General features: G+C 37.7%; 1 protein-coding gene across 2 annotated transcripts in view; it reads left to right on the forward strand.

Annotated features, from left to right (window-relative positions):
- The window catches only part of Glra2 (glycine receptor alpha 2), a 204,096-nt gene that overhangs the window by 15,308 nt on the left and 164,775 nt on the right, over positions 1 to 24,013 (forward strand). The gene's annotated exons all lie outside the window — the stretch shown is intronic.

Consider the following 24,013-nt stretch of genomic DNA (forward strand, 5'->3'; position numbering starts at 1 on the left):
TGCTTTCTTTTATGGTCTCAGGGCTACCTGACTAGGGGTGGCACCACTTACAATAGGTTGTGTCCTCTCATGTAAGCCACTAATTAAGAAAATGTGAATACACATAAAATATATTCTAAGTTGGTTTGCTTACAAAGAATCATGGTTTGAGCTGGGGCGATAACTTAGTCAATAAAGTGCTTGCTATGTAAACACGAGGACCTGAGCTTAATCTCAGAAGCCATGTGACAAAAGGTCAGACCTGGTGGTGTATGCTTGGAATACCAGCACTACAGAGGAGGAGACATGTGGGTCCCCATATGTGCTGCCAGACAACCCAGCAGAGGTTAAAGACCAGACCAAAAAGAAACCATGTGTCACAAAAGAATTGAGAGTACATGTGGAACGACACAAAAGTTGACCTCTGACTTCTATGCACATGCATGCACATGTGAAGACACATCCACATGTGTATGTACACTGATATGAACACTTTTCTCCTCTCCACAAATACTATGCATATATAAAATATTTCATATTCATGTATATAATTCATAAAAATTTCAAAAAATGTTTTCAATAGGATGGATATAGAAAGAGAAATACCTTCAAAATGTCACTAAATGTCTTTGGAAAGGGATATCTTTCACACACACATGCATATACATATATGTGTATATATACATACTTCTTAAATATAATATATATTAAGAAGATTTATGTATTTTCAAATAGAATATAATTTTATTTTTGATTATTGGCTTCCGTGCCTTTTCTGAAATTTTCTGCTAAATAAGGAAGCATGAATTTTTTTCTCGCCCTCTTCCAAATATATAGGGAGTGGGAAGAAAGGGAAGCTACCTAGATTTAATCCGTGGCTTCTAATCTATGCTATTTATTTCACAGAGTAGATAAAGACACATTGGTGATAAAGTCTCTGCACATTTTGAAGGGAACTAACCCTTTTTTAAAGCATTGCCTCACGATGTCCACATTAACACCATTAACATTGCTACTATCATGCTGTGCAATTAACAGACAATGACATCAAGGTTTTTTGGTGACTGAGGGTTGGAAGTGAATGAATATTAACCATAAGCAATTGATTTGGCTTGTACACCATTTGTTTGCCCTGTCTTCAGCTTTTGTTTTGTGCAGCCTGAGTACCTGACTCAGAGTTTTGTTATCACTTCCCTCAAATTTTACATCTGCATCTCCGTTTCCAAGAGGGACATCAGATACTGGAAGAGATGGGGATAGTTTGACTAAATCCATAGTTATAGTTGTCATGGAATATGAGCATGAGGTAATATTTTGTTCAGAATTGTGATATATTTTTCTTTCCAACTGAAGTAAAAAAAAAGTCTTCTCAAAGTATAGCAGTTTTAGAGATTCCTCTGAAAGGAAATGCTGGGCATGCCCAGGACTGTGCCTAGTGACCGAGCAGTCCTACAGCCACGGTTTTCATCATTTTAGGAGATTTAGTAATTAAATGTTTCTCTAAAAGTTGAAGTCACAGATTACTATTGCCAAGGTTGCTATGATATGCAGTATTTTCCCTTCAGAAATATCCCTATTCTTTTCCTTGAAACCATTGGCCACTCTGTGATCGGTCCAACAGACATATTGGATCAGATTCTTAACAAACTAATCCCACTCTATTAGCAGACATAGTCTCTATAGCTTTCGAAAAACTAGGAAGAATTCTTTACAGTCTGGGATACCTAATTCTTTTCTTTCCCCCAGCATCTATATTTCCAAGATTCAGGGTTTTTTTTCTCATGCACATCTGCTCATTTTCACAATTTCACTCATTTTTCTCAATAAATACTACCATTTAAAATGCAGCAAGAGAGTTCCTGTTCCATACTTCTCCTGAATGACAACTGAATTTATAACTTGTAAGGATAACTTATACAGGGCTTCCAGAAAACTGTATGAATATGACACTTGGGTAAAACACCCTGGAGCCTATTAAATACAGATTTCCTAAACAGGAAAGTTATATTTGCATAGTAGAGAAAATTCCTAAACTTCTATCAACTGTATTTTGTAAATATCACAAATACACATATGATTTGTTTCCTGTGTCCTTTTGAAACTGGGCTTACAAAGGCCTTCCAGGCAAAGAGTATTATACACCATCCCCATCCTTCCATTGGATTAATTGAAGAGATACCAATGTCTAGTTAAAAGCACTGTAGCTTGGGCTAATAAATCTGGGTGGAGTTCGATGGAAGTAGATAGGTATGTTGAGGCTCCCATTGATTGAATTGTTTCTTCACTATGGGGCCTTCCTTCTTTCCCCAAAGGTTCAAAAATATAGTAATTATTTAGGAATTTGAAGCCTTGTGCTAACAATATGTGCCAAAATAAACAGTGCATACATAAAGTCTCAAGTGAGTAGGTATGCTGTCACTGTCCAACTTTTCATATAAATGCCAGAGTAAATTATCTGCTTCAGTGATAAGGCAAAGGACTTGAGGGTATTAACTAAAAGTGTCCATCAGTGATGTTATGCAATATGCCATATAAATTGCAGAATGACACCTTTGTAAAGAATTATTGACTCCTGAGGGGGGATGAGGCAGGTGCAAGATGACATAGAAATATAGAATGGATAATAAATAGCTCCTACAGGAAAGCTAAGACCAGAAATAGCTCTTGCACTCTTTTTAGAAAATCCATAGTGCAGCTGCTCCGGAGGGCCTGATTGGCTGTATCTTTATCTGCATGCACACAGAAAGGAAACAGAACTGTCAGCCAAGGGTGTGTAGAGTTTTGAAATCTTAGTCGTCTTCACGTTCTTAGGCCTCTCGTGACTCTTGACATTCTTCTAGAACTTCTGCCCACTTCCAGACCAATTCCATATACCTGCACATTGGTTTATAATGGTCTTCATGGTTAGGTTTGTGATTTTTATCTGCCTGGGGCTGGTTTTCCCTAGAGTAAAGATTGTGTGCAAATGATTTACTATGAATTAACAACTGGGAACAATGGATATGAGAGCTAAAAAATGGACAAGAGTGAAAACTAGGAAACTACATCATCTCAGATAAGGTCCAATAGACCATAGCCTCTGCTAGACCTTTTACGAGAAACTGATAGCCTCTGCTGGACCTTTTAAGAGAAATCCATGCCCTTTGTTAGACCCTTTAAGAGAAATCTAGAATGGGAGATACACTGCGTTGCTGTCCTGGTTGGAAACAAATCCAAACATTCTCATTTGCTTCTGTGTCAGTTATTGAGTAAAAGCTATTCTCAAGTTGCACATAAATGCATACATGGAATATTTCACATAATCCGTTTCTTCCCATGGAATCCTAATAAGTTCTAGAATCCCCAGTCTCTCCTTGCCTCTAGGACAATCTCTGTCTGTCTGTCTTTCTGTATGTCTGTCTGTCTCTCTCTCTCTCTCTCTCTCTCTCTCTCTCTCTCTCTCTCTCTCTTTCTCTCTCTCTCAATAATAAACTAACTCTGGAATAGTAGGAAGGGTGGAATTGTACATATTTCATTCTCCATGCTCCCTCCAGCACTGGAAGCCAGTGAGCCTTCAGTAAGCATTTTGTAAATAGATAAATAGGTAGATAATACTAATATTTAATCCCAAATTCTGGACTGATCAAACTTGGATGTGAGCAACTCAACTAAAACATCCAATCCACCAATACTCGTTTCATTTAAAATTCATGAAGTCTACTCCTATGCATTATCTCATCTCGCTCTTTCCTGCATTTTCCTGGGTAAAAGACAGCCAGAATTTTGTTGAATTCTTGTTTAGAAGAAGGAAGAAGTTATTTTTATGACACATAAGCTGACATTATCTTCCCAGATTTTTAAAGCTTAGGATGGAGAGAGATGTGTGTCATTAAAAAGGATGACAGGGCCATTTAGTCTTTATCTACAGTACTTTCTTGAATGTATTTTTTAAAGCAGCTGTTCACCTTTCCATTAGAGGTTTAATCTAATTTGTCTTTGTAAGCTCAGGTTTCTGTGTCTTTTGAAGAACTAAAGAAATGGTTGTGCTGACTAAGTGTATTCTTGTATCTGTAGACAATTATTAAATATATGCCACACATCTGGCATTATAGCTTGAACCCTTACCATCCCCACTGTTTTAAGATATAGCACATTTGGGGGCAGACAGGTTTTATTTCCCATATACATTGCTTAAGAAGCATGTACTGCATGGATATGGTATCTTACTTAACCAAGCATAATTGACTCACTCTGGCAAGTTCTTTACTAAGCATCCCAAGTGTTTAGTAAGTAAATACAATGGCACCTGAATAATAGTTACTTAACATTTAATATGCCTGTGTTGCCAGGAAGTTCTGCTGAAGTGAGTCTACCTATTGGTAACTGTCCTTACCTCCTTCCTGTCAGTGAGCTTATAAGGGCTGAACACAGAAAGAGGATATTTCAAATAACAGCACAAGAGAGAGGACAACTGCTGGAAAGGGAGTGTCAAAGGAACAGGGAGATTCAGTCTTATAGAGTAGATAGAATCTTTCGTATACTGGAGGGAAAAGATTTCTTTACTCTGCTAATGGTTGGGAGCGGAGGGGGAAGTATTCCGTGGTAGTTCATGTCCAATGGCTTCTCTATCTTTGGCGAAGCTGTACTCTGCCATTTGCCACAGAGACATCGCTTAATAGCTTAAATGTCTTCTTGATGCAGTCTTTGTAGTCAGCAAAGAGCATGAGACCGTCAATGCGTTGATACTTGTCTGCCTTTTTTCAGAGAGTGCGTGTAAGTTTAGAAACACCATAACTTGCGTTTGTACTTAAGTTACTCTCAGGTTGTCTTACTGATCAGGAAGATAATTTGTGTATTTTATGTGTTAAATATGATGACCAGGAAGATGAAGCCTAAAGTATTATGAGCAATTCTCAAATAAAAGAGGAAGGGGTATGAAGGGACTCAGTATCAAAGCTATTAACTGGATTCCTTGCCCCTCATCATTGCATTCATCCGTATATTTTACATCATTTTCATTGAAGAGTCTGAAATATTTAAAAGGAACATCTTCAGCTTATAACAATTGAATTTTACTATGCATTAAACTTCTAATGTATTGCATATTAATTCATTTTGTTCTCCCAACAACAATAGTAGAATGCATACATGTTACAGTTATTTATACAAATCAGGAAAGAGAATATACAACTTAAGTGGCAGTTCATTATATTAATTATTTTACAATTGCTGTGACAACACACCTAGCAAAAACATCTTAAGGATGGAACCATTTAATTTGACTCGTGGGGTGGTGAAGGCCATATGATCATTATGACAGCTCTGAGGTTTTAATGAGAATTACCTTGGGTGTAAAAAGCACATATCATTCTATTGTCTCTCTGTTGTAGTTGTTGTCTCAACATATAAGCTCTTATCTACGGCTCCAGCATCATTCCTGCCTGCCTGCAGTCATGCCCTGTGCCCTGGTGGTCATAGACTGACCCTCTGAAACTATAACCTTCCCCAATAAACTCTTTCTTCTATAAGTTGTCATGGCCACGGTGTCACCTCACAGCCATAAATAAGACAGCAGGCAAGGCATAGAAGCTGGAGAGGGGTGACTGGTTTCATTCCTTCTTTGGTCAAGGAGCAGAGAAAAATGAATATTGGTTTCCAAATTATTTTCTAAATTTTTATTTAGTTCAGGACCCCAGCTCATGCCATGGTGTTGCCCATGGTTAGGATTGGCTCTCCCATGCCATTTAACCTGATCCAGACAATCACTTACAAGCACACAAATAGTTTTGGATCCTAGGAATGCGATCCAATCCTAGTATGTTGGCGATAGAAATTAATCACCAGACTCACTGAGCAAATAGGAGCACAGAAATAGGCCCAGGCCATCTATTTCCCTTATTACCATTAGTGGATGTGGTGTGTTGTACATTGACTTCATGAGTGAATCTTGTATTGGTTACTTAATTACACAGCCATGTTAAGGGCTTGTGAGTCTACAGGCCTGTAGAGGACTTTGGAGTGTTTTGCCTCAGGATCTGTTTATTATTCAACATTACATCCTGAGATTTGAGCATATTATTAATCCTTTGTAAATATTTGATGAATAATTAAGTGAACAAGCAAAGCTGATTTATCTCCAAATGCCCAACAGCTTTCTCCTTGGGAAGTATCAGAACTAGTTTGTGTGTTGGGAGGTGGTGACAGCAGGGAGCAGTACATGGTTGAGAAAAGGAGGAGGAATGCAGATGCTGCTGCCTTCATGGATCATATAGAAATTCTATATACAAGTCAATTTTACTTTTTGCAGGAAAAATTCTGAGAATGCCATTCTTAATCATTTATTACATCTTTCAGAAAGAATAATTCTTAAACATTCCAGTAAAATTCTGATGATGGCATGAAGCATGATGTCCAATATGGCATTTTAATCTACTCCAATGGATTATCTCACAGTACAATTGACTGGGTCCTGGGAATATTTTAATCTCATATTTTTAATCATTAGGACATAGTGGGGGAGAAAGTTCTAAAGTATGTCTGAAGCCCATAAATTTATTGATTTTGTATTTCTTTATGACATAGGCATAAATTCCAGGCTTGCTTAGGGAACAGGGTACAGACGCTCTGAGACTTTGTTGGAGTCCTGATCTGTCAGAACTACTAAGATTGTGTTTGGAAATTGACTTAGTCTTTTGTTTAGCAACTATATCACTTGCTGCTTGTATACAAAGTTAAATACACATTGTAACAAGGTGCATATTGACTACAAAAATATTTGGGAGAACCACTTAAATGGTTGAACATTTCTAGAAACTGTAACCAATACTCTGAGTCCTTATAGAAAGGCATGACCTTCCTGAGCAAACAAAGGAGCAGTTGTAAAACACAACTACATGTGGAATTCTATCATGGGTATTAGGCATTCCAAGTAAGTGGAAATGCAATTGGGGAAGTATAAAGAAGAGGGAGAAAATGAGGATTTCAGCTAATGAATGGGATTACAGATGCCGGGCATCGTGATAGCTTTTTGTCAGAGTTACTTTTTATTGTGGTGATAAAATACCTCAAACAAAACCAACTTGAGGAAGAAAGGAAAGAAGGAAGGCAGGCAGGCAGGAAGGAAGGCAGGCAGGCAGGCAGGCAGGCAGGCAGGCAGGCAGGCAGGCAGGCAGGAAGGAAGGAAGGAAGGAAGGAAGGAAGGAAGGAATTACTTTGCCTCACAGCTTAAGGATTTCTTCCATCATGGTAGGGAAGTCACACCAGCGGCAGCTCGAGAGAGCTGGTCACATTGCAGTTACTGTCAAGGAGCACACGCTCAGCTTGCTTTCTCCCTTTAAGTCAGCCTAGGATCCCAGACTAGGGAATGGTTCTACCCACACTGGGTGAGTCTTCCCACATCAGTAACCTAATCAAAACAATGCCCTCACAGGTCACAGAGGTCTATCTCAAAGCTCATTCTTGACCTCGTCAATTTAGCAATTGGGGTTAACAAACTCAGCTGTGTTCTGTGGTCACTTGCATTGATTCTCTGTAAATTTGGTAAGTGCAGTTACTAATCAATTCCTGCTTCCTAGACCCAGAAACTAATCCTAAGAATTGTTGGGACTGGCCCAGTGAACAACTAGTTGACTCCAGGCAGTCTGATGATGGAAGCCCCATTCTCAGTCACCATGGAGCTCTTTATGTGGCCTAAACAAGCTACTGGGGGCAGTTGTCTGCAGGTACATGGCACACTTGACCAAAGATGAATGTTTGATGAAGTGTGTTCTATCCCAGGCTCATCTCCAAAGAGACTTTATTGGGACATTTATTTAATTTTGGCAGGGCAGACTTCTTATCCCCATCACATGAGGGGATAGGAAATCGACCTTTTTTTTAAAAAAAAAAAAAGAAAGAACATTCACTTCTCTACAGTGATGCATTACTGTGCCTGGTACAAGATGCAAAATAGTCTTTTAAAGTCTCAACAAATCTGGTCTCCAGTAAGAAAAAACCACAGATACAAACTCCATATTGTTCATTTGGCAAAATATCCAAAGTTTCATGCTTTCTAATTATAGACGTCTTGAGTTCAAAGATTTTTCTGGTTCTATGAGCCCACAATAGGAACACATCTAGTGGGAGAATGACTTCCTCCACTTCAAGAGTAAATACTATCTAGTGAATGAGAGGTTACTTGGCTTCTTTATATTGATGGGAAAGCACTTTTTGGTTCAGTACATAGATCACATCATGTTGTGTTGGAGAGAGAAGTATATCAAATAAGGATTTAGATTCTTTATCACTTTAAACATCTCTATGCAAAATTTAGATATTTCAAATTTGACAGATAACATGAAATAAAGACAATGCATACCCAGAGTTCAGTTACTGGTTACATTTGGAGATATATAAATATAGATGTATATAGAAACATATATATGTGTGTAAGTAGGTATATATAGTCTTCCTTCTCACCTACATAGAAAGAGCTATGTTAATCTCCTGAAAAGAATACATCCTCTCCTTTCACACCACATGTTCACTGATTCCTTTGATCTATTCCTTTCAAATAACGTTCTTATTATCATATTAAATTTAAGTCTGATTCATGCCATCGTATTACAAATTATGAGTTAACTGAATGCAGGTGTTGTATCTATTTTGGCAACCTCATTGCCTTATAGGATACATTTTTAGTATTTCATTCATTTCTCTAATTCCTTACTACATTAATGTGCAGCTTGACGTGTGAAAGGTAGCAACTACATTCTTTGCTGTAAAACAGTGGTTCTCAACTTTCCTAATGTTGTGACCCTTTCTTTAATACAGTTCCTCAGGCTATGGTGACCCCTAATCATAAACATACTTTCATTGCTACTTCATAACTCATTTTGTTACTGTTATAAAATGTAATGTAAATATTTTTGGAGATAGAGGATTACCAAAGGGGATGCAACCCACAGGTAGAGAGCCATTGCTCTAGAATCTTCTCGGACCTAAGCCACATCCTTGTGTTGGACCAGAAGTGAAGAAGAATGAATGACTTTAAAGAGACCGCTCACTCAGTGACTAATAGGAATTGATGCAAAGTAGCCAAACTACTTCTTCCTTGGGAAGAATAGTTCAGGAGAATGTCTATAATGGCTTCTAGAGTTATCACCGAAAAAATGGCTTCATTTGCTATCAGAGAAAAATCATCATATCACCACATCTTTCCTTGTCTGCCTGCCTTTTCTACTCAGTCTCACTTATTTTCTCTTCAGGTTATTATTTACATTCATAATAAACTACTTTCACCTCAATCCTCAACTTTAGGAAAAATAATCATTCCATATAAGAATCCAGTAAACGTGACCAAATTACAGAGAAGCAGGGTGTAGCATGAGCTAAGACCTGGAAGTGCTATGCTCCCTAAGTGCTGGGGACCCATTAGTCAAATGTGAACACTTGTAAACACGGTGACTCCAAGGCAGCAGTCCTAGTTGTTAGGAGAGAAGAGTACATATCAGGAAGTCTGACTTCTATTTTTAGATCTCCTGCTGACACAGAAAACCTGTTTCCCAACAGTACAGTGGTAACCTTATCACACTCAGAGCAATGGTGCATGATGCCTAAGGAGAAAACAGGTCTCCATTTGTGGAAGCCACAGAGGAACAGAAGAGGGAAATCCGAGCATAGATCCTGTTCATTGGCAGACATGGTGCTTCATGATTTCTTTTGACAGCTAAATAGAGAGTGGTGTGTTGCCTAGCAGTGCAATGGTCTCGAACAGAATGTAGGTCTTCAAGCTTCCAAAGCCTGGCTCTGAGCCTCAGCCTCCCAAAGATGGATAGACTCTGTTTGGAAAATTTTACATTCAAAGGCAAATTTACAAAATCACGTAAAACCATGACTCTTTCACAAATATAAAATCAAAACATATTTTAGCATTAGTTAATTCATCAGTCAATTTAGGAAACCAGAGAGATGGTACAGTCAATTCAAAAGAAATTCCAAAGAACTGGAGCCAATAAAAATTAGTGAAATGCATGTGAAAATGAAGGCAAGACCTTACCTCTCCCACTGGCATAGTGAAGTTACTCAAGCATTTACAGAACAGGGTCTGCATGTCCAAGACAAGTTTGCATTCCTGCCAGTGATATATTTACACAGCAGTACAGTAAAAGGGAAAAGGATACGTGATAAAGAAAGTGCATAGCTAGTTCTTCAGTGAAGGGCATTTTTTCTCAATATTCAGAATGTTGGATTTAATAATATAAAATCCACTAAGGGTGGTCAGATTTTTTTTTCCGCAGTTTATACTCTTTCAAATTCCAGGCCTTTCTATTAACACTGTGAGAAGAAAGGAGGGAAATCAAAGTGCAGCGCATAGAAAATAACTTATTTCAAATAAAGGGAAATTCTCCATCTAGACAGGGTGCATTCAGGGTGGGATGGCTGCAGCAAGAGAAACATCTCAGTTTCTGAAGAAGGTCCTTCTTGGTAGGAGAAGGGATAGGAAGAGAAGTTCTGAACCTTCATGCAGAAGATCTCGTTCTGTTCTCCCAGCCAATCTGAGAATTTGGTAGAGAGAAGATATTTTCTTTTAAAACTGAGGAATTGGGAGACCACAGTAATTAAATAGCCTCCAAATTAAGCAGTCACACCGTGTATAGTAGAGCCGTGGCATTCCACCCAGCCTTTATGACTTTCTAATGATATTCTGGGCTGTAGTGGTGGAGAGGGAGACAGTCATGAAGTTTGCTAATCCCCACCTCAACCAGAGAAGCTCCATAGAGGCTCCAAAGGAACACATTTTCATGTTTCCCATCAGTGATTAGCATGCTTTGCCACAATTCCTTCATTCTGTTGAGTGCTTTGCAGAGACAACATAGAGATGTCCTGTGATCTCACAGGCTCAGATAACACCATCGATTTAAATGAATTACTTGTGGGGAGGAGGGATAGAAATCGAACTCAGGAAACTCCACATATGCCAAATACTTACTTCACCACTAAGCTACGTGGATTACCTTTCCAGTGAATTACCCTTTGAAGGTGAACAGATAAATGCAGCTCTTGTTTTCTCACACAAACGCTCACACTTTTTGTCAATAACATACATTATTTAGTGCTAATATGTGCTCAAAGCATACTGAACACTCTGGGGAGCATACCAATAAGTCAGATTCAAGCCATGACCTGTATAGAGCACACTACGGAAATCTTAGAGAAATATAAGATAAAATAGAGAATAGCACAAATTAGAAAAGCATCTAGGATTTTGGAAGTGTCAAGAAAGATGATACTCACATCGAATAATAAAAAAATAATTAAGAAAGTATCATTAGATTTAAAAGAATGAGGGCAGGAAACACAGAAGCAAATGTTTATATGTGCATGGATCATATCCATGAATTATTATTATAAGCATACTTTCTTCTTTACAAGTTATTAATACCAAAATTCTATTTTCAATTTGCTAAGACCTAACAAGTTGACGAACTTGCTATTCCTTTTACAAAGAAGTAGAGAATTCAATTAACAAAAGAAAGTGGTGTTTAATTCTATTAGTGTAACTTCCTAAAATAAAGGGAACTGTGTCATTTGAGTTCATGTGAAATTCTCAGGTCCACTTGTTTCTACACTGCTTTCAAGCGGCATTTAAAATTGCCTATTTTTCAGGGCAAATGGATCTTCATTTCTTATCTTAAGTAATCCCAAGACAGTAGGAACCTTATGTTTTTCAGCACTTCTCTATCAGATGCCATTTTATTATGACCTAAACAGAAATGTATATAGATTACATCTACTAATTAAGCCTAAAGGTCCCATTTGTTTCTAAGCTCTTAAAAACAAGAAATGGACCTTGTGCAACAAACAAAGTACTCTGAATCTCCCCAAACACTAATAGTCACTTTATGGTCACTATGGTCTTGCAATAAACAAAAAGGCAACAGTTTACTCATATGAGAAACAACCCTTGGAGATGCTTGATTTGGAGTATGCTTTTTTCTTGTTTCAGTTGACATTTCTAACAGAATGATTCAAGAGATTTTCTGCAAATTGTTTTGACTCATCACTAATGCTTGAATTTCTCATATTTAGTTCCCCAATTCACCAACTAATTATAAGCGAGAACTAGAAGATCAAATACAATGACATATAATGGGCACTCAGAAAATACTTGATGCTATGAGGGACTGGAGGCGTCTAAGAATAAATTGAAATGAAATCAATTTCAACAAATGTCTGCCAATTTAATTTAGAATTGAATTTCACAATGAGAAAACACAAAATGTGAGGTTTATGACACTGCTTTGTTTTTTAACAGTTACCTTTATTGAAAATACTTTTTCTCATGCAATATATTCTTGTCATCACCCCCATTCTCCTCCCAGATACTACTAACTTCCCCATCCATCCAGTTCTACCATTTTCCTTTTTTTCTAACTCTTTTGAAAACAAATATGTGCACGCACACATGCGCGCGTGCACATACACACACACATCATAGAAACACAAAATCAAAATCTATAGCACAGAAGTAAAAGACCATTAAGACAAAAATTGCCCAAACAAAGCATAATAAGACAAATATCTGCCAAAATATATTGAGTTGATTTTGTGTTAGCCATCCATGCTGGACATGGGGACTATCCTTAAGAGCAGTTTATATACTCAATGAGACTCCAGAGGAGAAAATGCATTTTGCTTGTAAAGCATATGCCAATTGGAGATAACTTCTCGGTTAGGAATGTGAGTTTGTGTCCACTTCCCTTTCCCAACACTTCGACCCTGCCTAGCTTGAATCCATGCAGGCCCTTTGTACGCTTCCACAGTCTCTGGGAACTCATATGTGTGTCATTCCTGCTTTGTCTGAAAGACACTGTTCTCTTGTTGTCATCCATTCTCTCTTGCACTTAGAATGTTTCTTCCCCTTTACCCTCATAGTTCTCTGAACACTCGGGAGGGGTTTACTAACTATTCTCTCTCTCATTTCATTAGTATATAGCACATGATCCTTGAATCCATACTTCACTCATGTTGCTATAATGACCCTATTTTTATAATTTAGTGGTTCTCGACTGGGGGAGAGTTTGTTCTGGGGGAGCATATGTAAATACCATTTACATATTTCTTCTAGAAGTAAGGTGCTTCTGGTACCTAGTTTCTTCTAGTAGTAAGGTGCTTCTGGTACCAAATACCATATTTCTTCTAGTAGTAAGGTGCTTCTGGTATCATATTTCTTCTAGTAGTAAGATGCTTCTGGTACCAAATACCATATTTCTTCTAGTAGTAAGGTGCTTCTGGTATCATATTTCTTCTAGTAGTAAGGTGCTTCTGGTACCATATTTCTTCTAGTAGTAAGGAGCTTCTGTTACCTACTTGATTGAGACTAGGAATGCTGACAAACATTCTATAATGACCAGGAAAACTCCCCACAACCAAGAATGATCTATACCCACATATCAATGACACCAAGGTTGACACATATTATTTAAAAAGAGTAAGTCAGCAACAGTCATTTCTAAACCTTGCTGGCTACATGGATTCTCCAGACACGACATTTATTCACAATTCTAGGAGCAAGAAAGTTGTAGACAGTGGTAGGCACTTGCCAAAAAGGTCTGTAAAGCTGAAAATATCTGGATTTCCAGAGAAAAGAGAGAAAAATCGGTAAGGTTAGCAACATTTCAGAGGCTGTTAAATTATGGTAGTACAATCTCAATTCACTCTCAATTCACTCTATACTAAAATGATTTAGGGGTGGGGAGTAAAGACTAGAGAGATATCCCTGTCATTAAGGAAACATTATTTTTTAGTGGACCCAGGTTCAATTGCCAGCACCTATAAGGTTGCTCACGACCATTCATAACTTCAGTTCCAAGGTATCCAATGACCTCTTCTGTCCTCTGAGGGCACCTGGCGTGTGTGTAGTGCACAGCCATATATACAAGAAAAACACTCATATACATCAAAATAAAAGTAATGATTTGGGTGGTGTACTTCCTGAGTAAATAAAGGAGTTGTAACAGTGAGAGAAGTATAATGAGCATTACTATTATCAACAACAGCAACTACTTATTGAACAAATATGTACTCACTACACAACACTACTAAATCTCACAATTACTATCACTAATCCTATGATCAAGAAGAGTGAGCAAATCAGAAAGTTTCTGTCATCTGCTTAATCAACAGCTGGTAATAATCAGAACTAGCACTGAAGACAAGACAAACTTGTAACCACCATACTTCAAATACACTTTTGATTAAAATGATTCAATGGCTGCAGTTTTCAAGACAGACTCAGTCTATACTTGATGCTCCCTTGCACTGTTAATGCACTTTCTTTCTTTCAAGAGTTCATCCTAAAGTCAGGCATGGTATTTCATGCTTGTAATTGAAAGGCAGAGACAGAAGGTTGCTTGGTTTGGGGGCCACCTTGGGCTATATATCAAGACTGCATAGAAGGACTCAAAACAAAAATAACAAAAGCAGCCACCCAAAATGAAATGGTGTGCCCCATCCTATTCTTCTTCTTCAAAACATGGAGAAATCCATAGCGTTCAATGATAGCAATTTTTATTAGATTTTTTTATTTAACATTTCTTTTTTTATTAATTTATTTATTTGTTTATAAAAATTTCCACTTCCTCCCCTCCTCTCCATACCCTCCCATTCTCCCCACTCCCTCTCCCCCCCCCCCCCCCACTCCCTCCCCTCTTTCCTCTCCAGTCCTAAGAACAGTCAGGGTTTCCTGCCCTGTGGGAAGTTCAAGTTCCTCCCCTCTCCCTCCAGGTCTAGGAAGGTGAGCATCCAAACAGACTAGGATCCCAGAAAGCTAGTACATGCAGACAAAACAAGACCCAGTGTCATTGACAATGGCTTCTCAGTCAGCCCCCATGTCAGTCACATTTAGAGACTCCGGTTTGATCACATGCTCGTTTCAGTCCCAGTCCAGCTGGACTTGGTGAGCTCTCATTCGATCAGTCCCCTTGTATCCGAGGGTGAACGCATCCCACACGGTTCTGATTTCCTTTTTCATGATCTCTCTCCTTCTGCTCCTCATTTGGACTTGGGGGCTCAGTCCAGTGCTCCAATGTGGGTCTCCGTCTCTATCTCCAGCTATCGTCAGATGAAGGTTCCCTTTAGTCCTGCCTTTCTTGCTCACGTTCTCCCTCCTTCTGCTTCTCATTTGGACCTAGGGAGTTAAGTCCAGTGTTCCAATGTGTGTCTCTATCTCTATCTCCATCCATCGTCCGATGAAGGATCTATGGTGATATACAAAATATTCATCAGTATGGTTATGGACCAGGGCCAGTTCAGGTACTCTCTTCTTTGCTGCCCAGGGAACAATCTGGGGACTTCTCCTTGGGTCTGGGAACCCCTCCAGAATCAAGATTCTTGCAAACCCTAAAATGGCTCCCTTAGTTGAGATATATACTTCCCTAGTCCCATATCCATCCTTCCTCCCCCCTCCCATTCCCCCAAGCCATCCCCACTCCTCCCCCTCTCCCTTCTCTCTAACCATCTCCCCTTACTTCCACCCCCACCCCATCCCCCCTGCACCCAAGTTTGCCTGACAATCTTGTCTACTTCCAATATCCAAGAGGATAACTATAAGATTTTCTTCATGTTCACCTTCTTATTTAGCTTCTCTAGGATCACGAATTATAGGCTCAAAGACATTTAACTATGGCTAGAATCCACTTATGAGTGAGTACATACCATATTCCTCTTTTTGGGTCCGGGTTACCTCACTCAGTAAAGCATTTTCTATTTCCATCCATTAGCATGCAAAATTCAAGATGTCATTGTTTTTTACCGCTGAGTAAAACTCTAATGTGTATATGTTCCACACCTTTTTTAACCATTCTTCTATTGAGGGTCACCTAGGCTGCTTCCAGGTTCTGGCTATTACAAATAGTGCTGCTATGAACATAGTTGAACAAAAGCTTTTGTAGTATGTTAGGGCATCTCTAGGGTATATTCCCAAGAGTGGAATTGCTGGGTCCTGAGGGAGGTCGACTCCCAGTTTCCTGAGAAACTGCCACACTGATTTCCAAAGTGGCTGCACAAGTTTGCATTCCAACCAACAATGGATGAGTGTTCCCCTCATTCCACATCCTCTCCAGCATAGGCTATCATTGGTGTTTTTGAGCTTGGCTATTCTGACAGGTGTAAGATGATATCTCAAAGTTGTTTTGATTTGCATTTCCCTGATCGCTAAGGAGGTTGAGCATGACCTTAAGTGCCTTTTGGCCATTCGAAGTTCATCTGTTGTGAATTCTCTGTTCAGTTCAGTACCCCACTTTTTAATTGGGTTAATTAGAGTTTTAGTGTCTAGTTTCTTGAGTTCTTTGTATATTTTGGAGATCAGACCTTTGTGTGATGAGGGGTTTGTGAAGATCTTTTCCCAGTCCGAAGGTAGCCTTTTTGTCTTACTGACAGTGTCCTTTGCTTTACAGAAGCTTCTCAGTTTCAGTAGGTCCCATTTATTCATTGATTCTCTTATTGTCTGTGCTCCTGGGGTTCTGCTTAGGAAGTGGTCTCCTGTGCCTATACCTTGTAGACTACTTCCCACTTTCTCTTCTATCAGGTTCAAAGTGGTCGGATTAATGTTGATGTCTTTAATCCATTTGGACCTCCCACTTCCTTCCCTCCTCCCATTCCCTCCACACATCCTCTTACCCCACCCTCTCTAATCCTAAAAAAGAATAGGGCACCTTGTCCTGTGCAAGGTCCAAGGCCATCCCCACTACATCTAGACTGAGAAAGGTATACATTCAAAGAGAATAGGATCCCAAAAAGCCAGTACGTGCAGCAGAGAAAAATCCCAGTGCTTCCTCCAGTGGCCGCTCAGTCTTCCCCAGTCATACAACTGTAAGACACATTCAGAGGGCCTAGCTTGGTCCAACGCTTGTTCCTTCCCAGTACCACTGGAGTTGGTGAGCTCCCAGCAATTTTCCAACATTTTCAAATTCTCTGAGATCCATCAAAGTCATGTGCCTCTCTGTCAATAACTGTATAGAATTGATTGATAACTGGTAGCCATCAGTGAGAAAAACATACATGCTCATACGAGTTAATTCATTACATTGCATCGAAATTTCCTTATTTCTAGTAATATAGTCAGTCTTAAACTAATGGTTTATGAAATAATCAGGCTATTCTTTACCTCTGAAAAATTTGTCCTTCATGAAAGTATAGCTAAATAAAAAATGGTATATAGCTAATTCGAGGTGAATTATAATTATTTTTATAATTCCTAGATTATTTCTAAAGTATGACAATGACATTTTCAATTTTACTTTTTTCAAATTATGTGCTTTAAATATCTTATCACTAAATGATTGCCACTATGACCCCCTTGCAGTCCAACTATCTTCCAAGACCTTCCTTTTTTCACAAGTATCAACACACCATGTAACATTAAAAAATCATAATAAATAGTGCTTACTTTTGTCCAGATATTAAAGTTCTAACCCTTAAATCTACATATTTTTATATCATCTGTGGATTAGTTTTTTTTTTTATCTCTTGAGCTAACAGCAATGATTAGTCTGTTAGACGAAGATATCTTATTCCACAGGAAATTTAGCTTCTATATACAGCCTTTAATTTTCCATTTTCGTGCAAATACCAAAGCAATTGTGATACTTGAAGACATGTTAAATTATTTACAAGAAATAAAATGAAAAATGAAAATGTCACACTTGTCTATTTGTGACAAAAAAAGAAAAACATGACATTTTCATCTTGGAATTCAAAGATTTCTTTTCTTGCAAGTAATCTTTCACCAAAAATTGATGTTGGAAAATATCTGGGACAAAACTAAACATCAGTGACTAATTGCCTTGATGTCTTTCAAGGTCCTTTCTTGATGTTTACCTTTAAATAAAATATAGCATAGACATTTTAAAGTTACATAATGTTTCTTGTTAACTTAGAAAGCTCTGGTGAAGATAAATATACATTATATTATACATATAATTTTATATAAATTATATAAAATTATAAAAATTTATAAAATATATATACATTTTATATAAATTATATAAAATTTAAAATTGACTGTGAATAATACAGGAATATTTGAAGAGAACATGATGTATGTTCACAAAAGAGTCATTTCACCAAGAAGACAGAACAATTCCAAATGTATGCAATTATATATCTGATTATTATTTTTTCAACAAATATTCTTTAATTTTCCATTCACTTTTATTCATGTGTATGTGTGTATATGTGATGTGCATGTGATCACAGTGATCACAGAGGATGGAAGAGTTGCAGCTCCCTGTAACTCCTAGAGCTGAAGTTACAGGTAGTTGACCTGAACCCAGGCCCTCTGCAAGAACATCAGGGGTTTTTAACTGATCAGCCATCTCTCTAGCTCCTCTACAAATTTTCTTAATCATAACATTTACCATCACTAAACTGATTCTGTTCAAAATCCTCTTTGAAACAATACTAATGCTAATACTAATCTCAACTCCAAAGTAAACAAAATAAAATAATTAAATACAGGTTTTTAGTTCATAGTCTATATATTTATTGTCCCATTACCTCTATTGTTAGCATTATTTTATGTCTAAAACCACACAGGCCAATTGACCTTTTAAATAGCATACACAAGAATTCTGACATAGATGAAACATATACCAATAGACTTGATAGAAGAAACAAACATTTCTATAACTATAATATCTCAATTTACCATTTTCAATATAGAAAATAGTATCCACAGAAAGATCAGTAAGGAAATAGAGGACATAAACAAAATTTTAAACCAACTCGATATAATGGACATACACAAGGCATCCTACTAACAGCAATAGATTATACTTTCCTTTTTTTTTCCTTAGGTTTTGCGAGACAGGGTTTCTCTGTAGCTTTGGAGCCTGTTCTGGAACTGGCTCTTGAAGACAAGGTTGTCCTTGAACTCACAGAGATCTGCCCGTCTCTGCCTCCTGAGAGCTAAGATTAAAGGCATATGCCGCTGTTGCCTGGCTTTTCTCAATTACACCCAGAATATTTTTCAGAGATGTAAAGATAAGTTTCAATAAATTGTTGATGTTCGAAATCATTAAAAGTATCTTTTCCAACCAAGGTTGGTAGGAACACTAAGGATCGGTAATACACAGAAAACTGCAAATTTCACAAAGTTTTAGAAATAAAAACAAGGTTTAGAAATAAACACATTCTTAAACAACCCATGAATCTAAATAAAAAAACAGATGAATCATAAAAACCCACAATATAACAAATTGCATAGTGCAAGAAAGGCAGAGATTAGAGAACAAATTATAATGTAAATGTCCATATTAAAAAGAAGAAAAAATCTCAAATTAATAAGCTATATTTATACTTCAATGATTAGAAAAAGAAGGGAAAACTAAATCCAAACCCTTAAGAGGAATTTAATATTAGAGTAGAGTACAAAAACATAGAATAGAAAAACAGTTGAAAGATAACAAAGCCAAAATTTGGTCTTTCATAATTCAACAGAAGCAAAAAAAAAAACAGCAAATATTTAGTTAGGCTGAGAAAGAAAAGAAATGGAGATAATTGAAATAAAGAAAATCAGAATTAAATAGAGTCATTGTTGGCTTTGTAGAAAGAAAAGGTATATTAAATATTAGAAGCAATTTATATAGCTATGTGAAATTTAAAAACATTTAGAATTTACTAATTCCCTAATAGACTCAGGATTGACTAGAAAGTCCCAACAGACATACAATTAAAAAGATTGAAACACTAATCAAAACTCTCTCAACAAAGGAAACTTCAGAACCAAGTGGCTTGTCTTTTGAGTGCTATTAAATATTAAAAGAGTTGACGTCAAATCTTTTTCAGTTCTTCTAAAGAATAGAAAATGAACGAACGAACATAAAAATTCAAAATAATATGTATTGATGGACTGAGGAAAAAAAGTCTCATGATAATTTCAGCTGATGCAGAAAAGGCATTTGTAGAATTCAAAATAATTTATGGATTAAAAATCAGTGAGGAAGTCTGGAACAGAAGGGGACTTCTTCAACTTGATGAAGAGCATTTATGAAAACCTACAGTTAGCAACATGATCTAAATGTAAGCTTTCCCTGAGAAAATACTGAATGACTTTATGCCATGATCAAGAAAAAGAGAATTTCCTATTTCATACCTGCTAGTCAGCATGGTGGTGGAGGTCTTATCAATAGCAACATAACAAGAAAAATAGAAATATAGTATCCAAGCTCAAAATGAAGAAGTAAAATTATCTCCATTTACAAAGGATAGCATCAGATGTACAGAAAAACTCCCAAGCGTCTGAATAAAAGCTACTAGAACTAATGCATTCATCAAAACTGCAACATAAAGATCACCACACAACACACAAAACTCAATTCTATATTCTTTAGAATTCTATGGAAATATTTGAATAGGAAAGTAAGACAAAAGCAGGGGAGGGTGTAAGTCACTCAGTTGGTAACATGCTGGACTTGCTAGTGTGAGGACTTGAATTCTGGTTCCCAGAAGCAGTGTAAAGTCATGTACAGTTGTATGCATAGTTGAAATCCCAGGTATACATGAACATGGAATTCCAGCAATACTGAGATGGGAGGCAGAGATGGGTGAACTCCTGGTATCTTTTTGGCCAGTTATTCTAGCCTTATCTGGTAAAGCTCCAGGCCAAGAAAAGAACCCAAATCCAATAATAAGAGAAAATTGTGTAAGAAATGACGTCTAAGGCTATTCTCTGACCTATACGGTTGTAGGCTTTCACCTTTAAACACACTTGCATCCTACCCACAAAAGTCCATTTTCAATAAAATTCTTATGTATATGTTAAATCAAAAAGATGGATGTTTGTACACTGGAAAATACAAACTACTACTGATATAAATTAATGAACGTGTAAATAAATGGAATGGTATCTCATGTGCATGAGTAGGCAAATTTAATATTTCAACAGAGTCTATTTACGGAGTAAAGGCAGATTGCTGAATCTCACAGGAAAAGGAGAAAAGAATAAAGGAGGAGTGCGAGTGAGATGAAAAGGAGGGAGGTAAGAAGAGAGAATGAGGACTGGCCAGATGGCTCAGCTGTTAAAAGGCTAGGCTCGCAACCAAAACTATGAGAAGAGATTCTGGGATTCCCCTCTGTATGCTGTGAAAAGCATTGGTTAATTAAGAAACTGCCTTGGGCTTTCACAGGGAATAAAGGTAGATGGGGAAAAACTAAATTGAATTCTGGGAGAAAGAAGGAGTGAGGGAGAAGCCATGTAGCCCTGCCAGACAGATGCCGAACTTTACCTGGTAAGCCACAGTCTCGTGGCTTACACAGATTACTAGAAATGGGTTAAACTAAGATATAAGAGCTAGCCAATAAGAAACAGTGGGCCAATAATGGGCCAAGCAGTGATTTAATTAATACAGTTTCTGTGTGATTATTTTGGGGCTAAGTTAGCTGGGAGCCAAGAAGCAGCCTCCTTGCAACAGATGATGGGAGCAAAAAAGGGAGGAGAGTGATTAGAAGGTCTAGATAGTTATATTCCATTTTCTGTCTCATTCTTATCCAATTCACTGTGGAATGCCATCATCTTGCTAATGAATCAGAGAGGTTAATGTTTTCTTTCTCTGTGTTATAGAGCATTGTCATTTCATTGGTGATCACATCTAAGAGCATGTTGTTGACAATTGAAATGTCTAATCAGAACAGAAATGATGAAATAAATATATAATAAGGGAGAACGTAGTATATTAGCTATACTGTAAAGCTGGAGTAATCCATCAATGCCTAGCTCACACCAGAGAGCCTGAAAATCTAGTAGTTGTTCAGTTCATGAGGCTGGATGCTTCAACAGTGTCTCTGGCATTGATGGCCTGGAGGATTTCTGGAGAGTCACTGGTCTGCAGTCCACCTTGGAAGCCTGAAGAAGTTTCTCATCACATCAGTGAAGGAACCAGCAGAAGCAGCAACAGCATAGATAGTTAGTAAACAAGAATGAAGGTCAAGTGAGCAGAAAGTATCCTCTTCAGGGCTGCTATGAGAAGGTATTAGCCACATGTAGGGTTGGTCTTCCCACATCAATTAAAGTAGTCAAAAAAAAAAAACCATCACAGACATGATCACAGGTCCACCTGATGGAGACAGTCTTTCACTGTGGCCCTCTTTGCAGGTGATTCTAGGTTGTGTCAACCTAGAATTGTGTCAGCCTAGGCTGACTGTTAATGCTCACGATCACAGTGAACTACTTTTATGGGTCAGCTTTTCTCATTTGTAAAGTACGAGGCAGAATATTACCTCCCCACTGAGGGATGACGTATGAAACTCACTGACACACAGCGAGATTTTAATGTGTCAGGTCTTAGCACACGTATATGTTAATCCCTTACCCTTACAATAGCTCACTGTCCCCAGGTTTTTCTTTCTAAGGTTTTTTTCTTTCCATGTTTTTATGTGTAAATATGAATGTAACTTCAAACAAAATGCCCAGGACTGAAAATGTCAGATACTAAGGAGCAAGAAATGTAAAGTGTTTATTAGAACAGGGAAAAAATATTTATTATGGGGATTAAGGCAAACAATGTGTTTGTACATGTTTATGTATGTAGCTACACATGGATGCATTTGTATGTATCTTGAGGACAGAAGGCAACCTCAGTGTTGTTCTTCACATCCACTGTTGTTGAGACAGGGTGTCTCAGTGGCATGCAACTCCCAAAGTAGGTTAGTGCTGTTAGGTCAGGGATTCCCAAGGTTTTGCTTATCTTCAATTCCTTCGTGCTGGGGTTACAAGCAGGAGTCAGTGTACCTGGCTTTTGGAAAATGCACTTTCTGGAGTTTGAACTGGAGTCCTTGGACACACAGGAAAGTACTTTACCTTTTAAGCTATGTCGCCAGGCTTCCAAAATTGACGATGTTAAAGTGCTTAGGATTTGATAGCTTAAAAATTGTTTTAGGTTGCAAAAACACATCCACGCTTTCAGTTAGTAGGAAGAAAACAAATGATTGCATGGTTCAACTCTCTGAAGGTTTCCAAGGCGTTGGGGAGACCAGACAAAGAGGTAATTTATTACACTTTCATAACCAAGGGTTGAAATTTTTCAAGTTCCTCTTTAAAATGTTATAATAGTGTAAAGTGAGTTTGAAGTACATTTTGTAATGGCTTTATGCCTTTAATGCTCATGTTCTCTCATTTGTTTTCTATTTTGCTTTATAAAACTTCATAAAATGTACTCATAAGCTGATCTAGAAGTAAGCATTTCTTTGTGGTGAGAGGAGAAAAATTATGGTGGGGGGGAAGCAAACACACCCAAATTCTCATTTCTTGCCCCTCGTTGTCTAACTTATTTCTTACTAGCAGAAAATAAATTTGTGATAGAATTGCATGACTAAGAAATAGAAAGACTAATTTTTTCCTACGAGCTTTTGAGGAAGGCTTCATGCCAAACTCCTCTTCATTCAGAGCTTCAGGATGGTTAGGTATGGAGCCAACTAGGGTGTCGCTTGGACTCAACTCATAAAAATTTGTCAAGTAAAGAGCGATGCATTTCTGCAGAAAAAAGCAGTGTGTGGATAGATGGTTTGCAACAGGATTTTTCTGTCTCAAGTATTTGGGGAAATATCCACAGAGGCAATCAACATATTCCCCAGAAAAACATAAAGCAAGGAACCATCAGACAGTGACTTACCTGTTGACAAAAGGCAAGAAGAAAAGAAGGCCAGTGGGAGTCTAGTCTCACCCCTCTGGAGATAAGGGTACACAATGTGGCAATCATCGCTTAACACCAGATCTACTCTGGCAACAGTTCAGATATTCAATGACATTTCTGCATGTGTTTATGTCTTAACGTAAGTTCATTTAGTTTGCTTTGTATTTCTGTATACTGGTTTTTTTTTCACATCAGAGGGTATATAGAAGAAAGGGGGTAAATTCAGAGGCATTATAAGAATCAAAGTAACACACTGATTTAAGGAGACATAATCCAGACACCCCTGGACCCCTAAATTCAGCCCTGTGTTGATCCAGGTTATTTCATTACCATTGGCAATATCTAAAACATTGATGATCTAAAGATTGAAGAAAAGTAGTCAACCA

The sequence above is a fragment of the Myodes glareolus genome, chromosome X (genome assembly GCF_982192425.1).
Source record: "Myodes glareolus chromosome X, mMyoGla1.1, whole genome shotgun sequence".
In the NCBI taxonomy this organism is placed as follows: Eukaryota; Metazoa; Chordata; class Mammalia; order Rodentia; family Cricetidae; genus Myodes; species Myodes glareolus.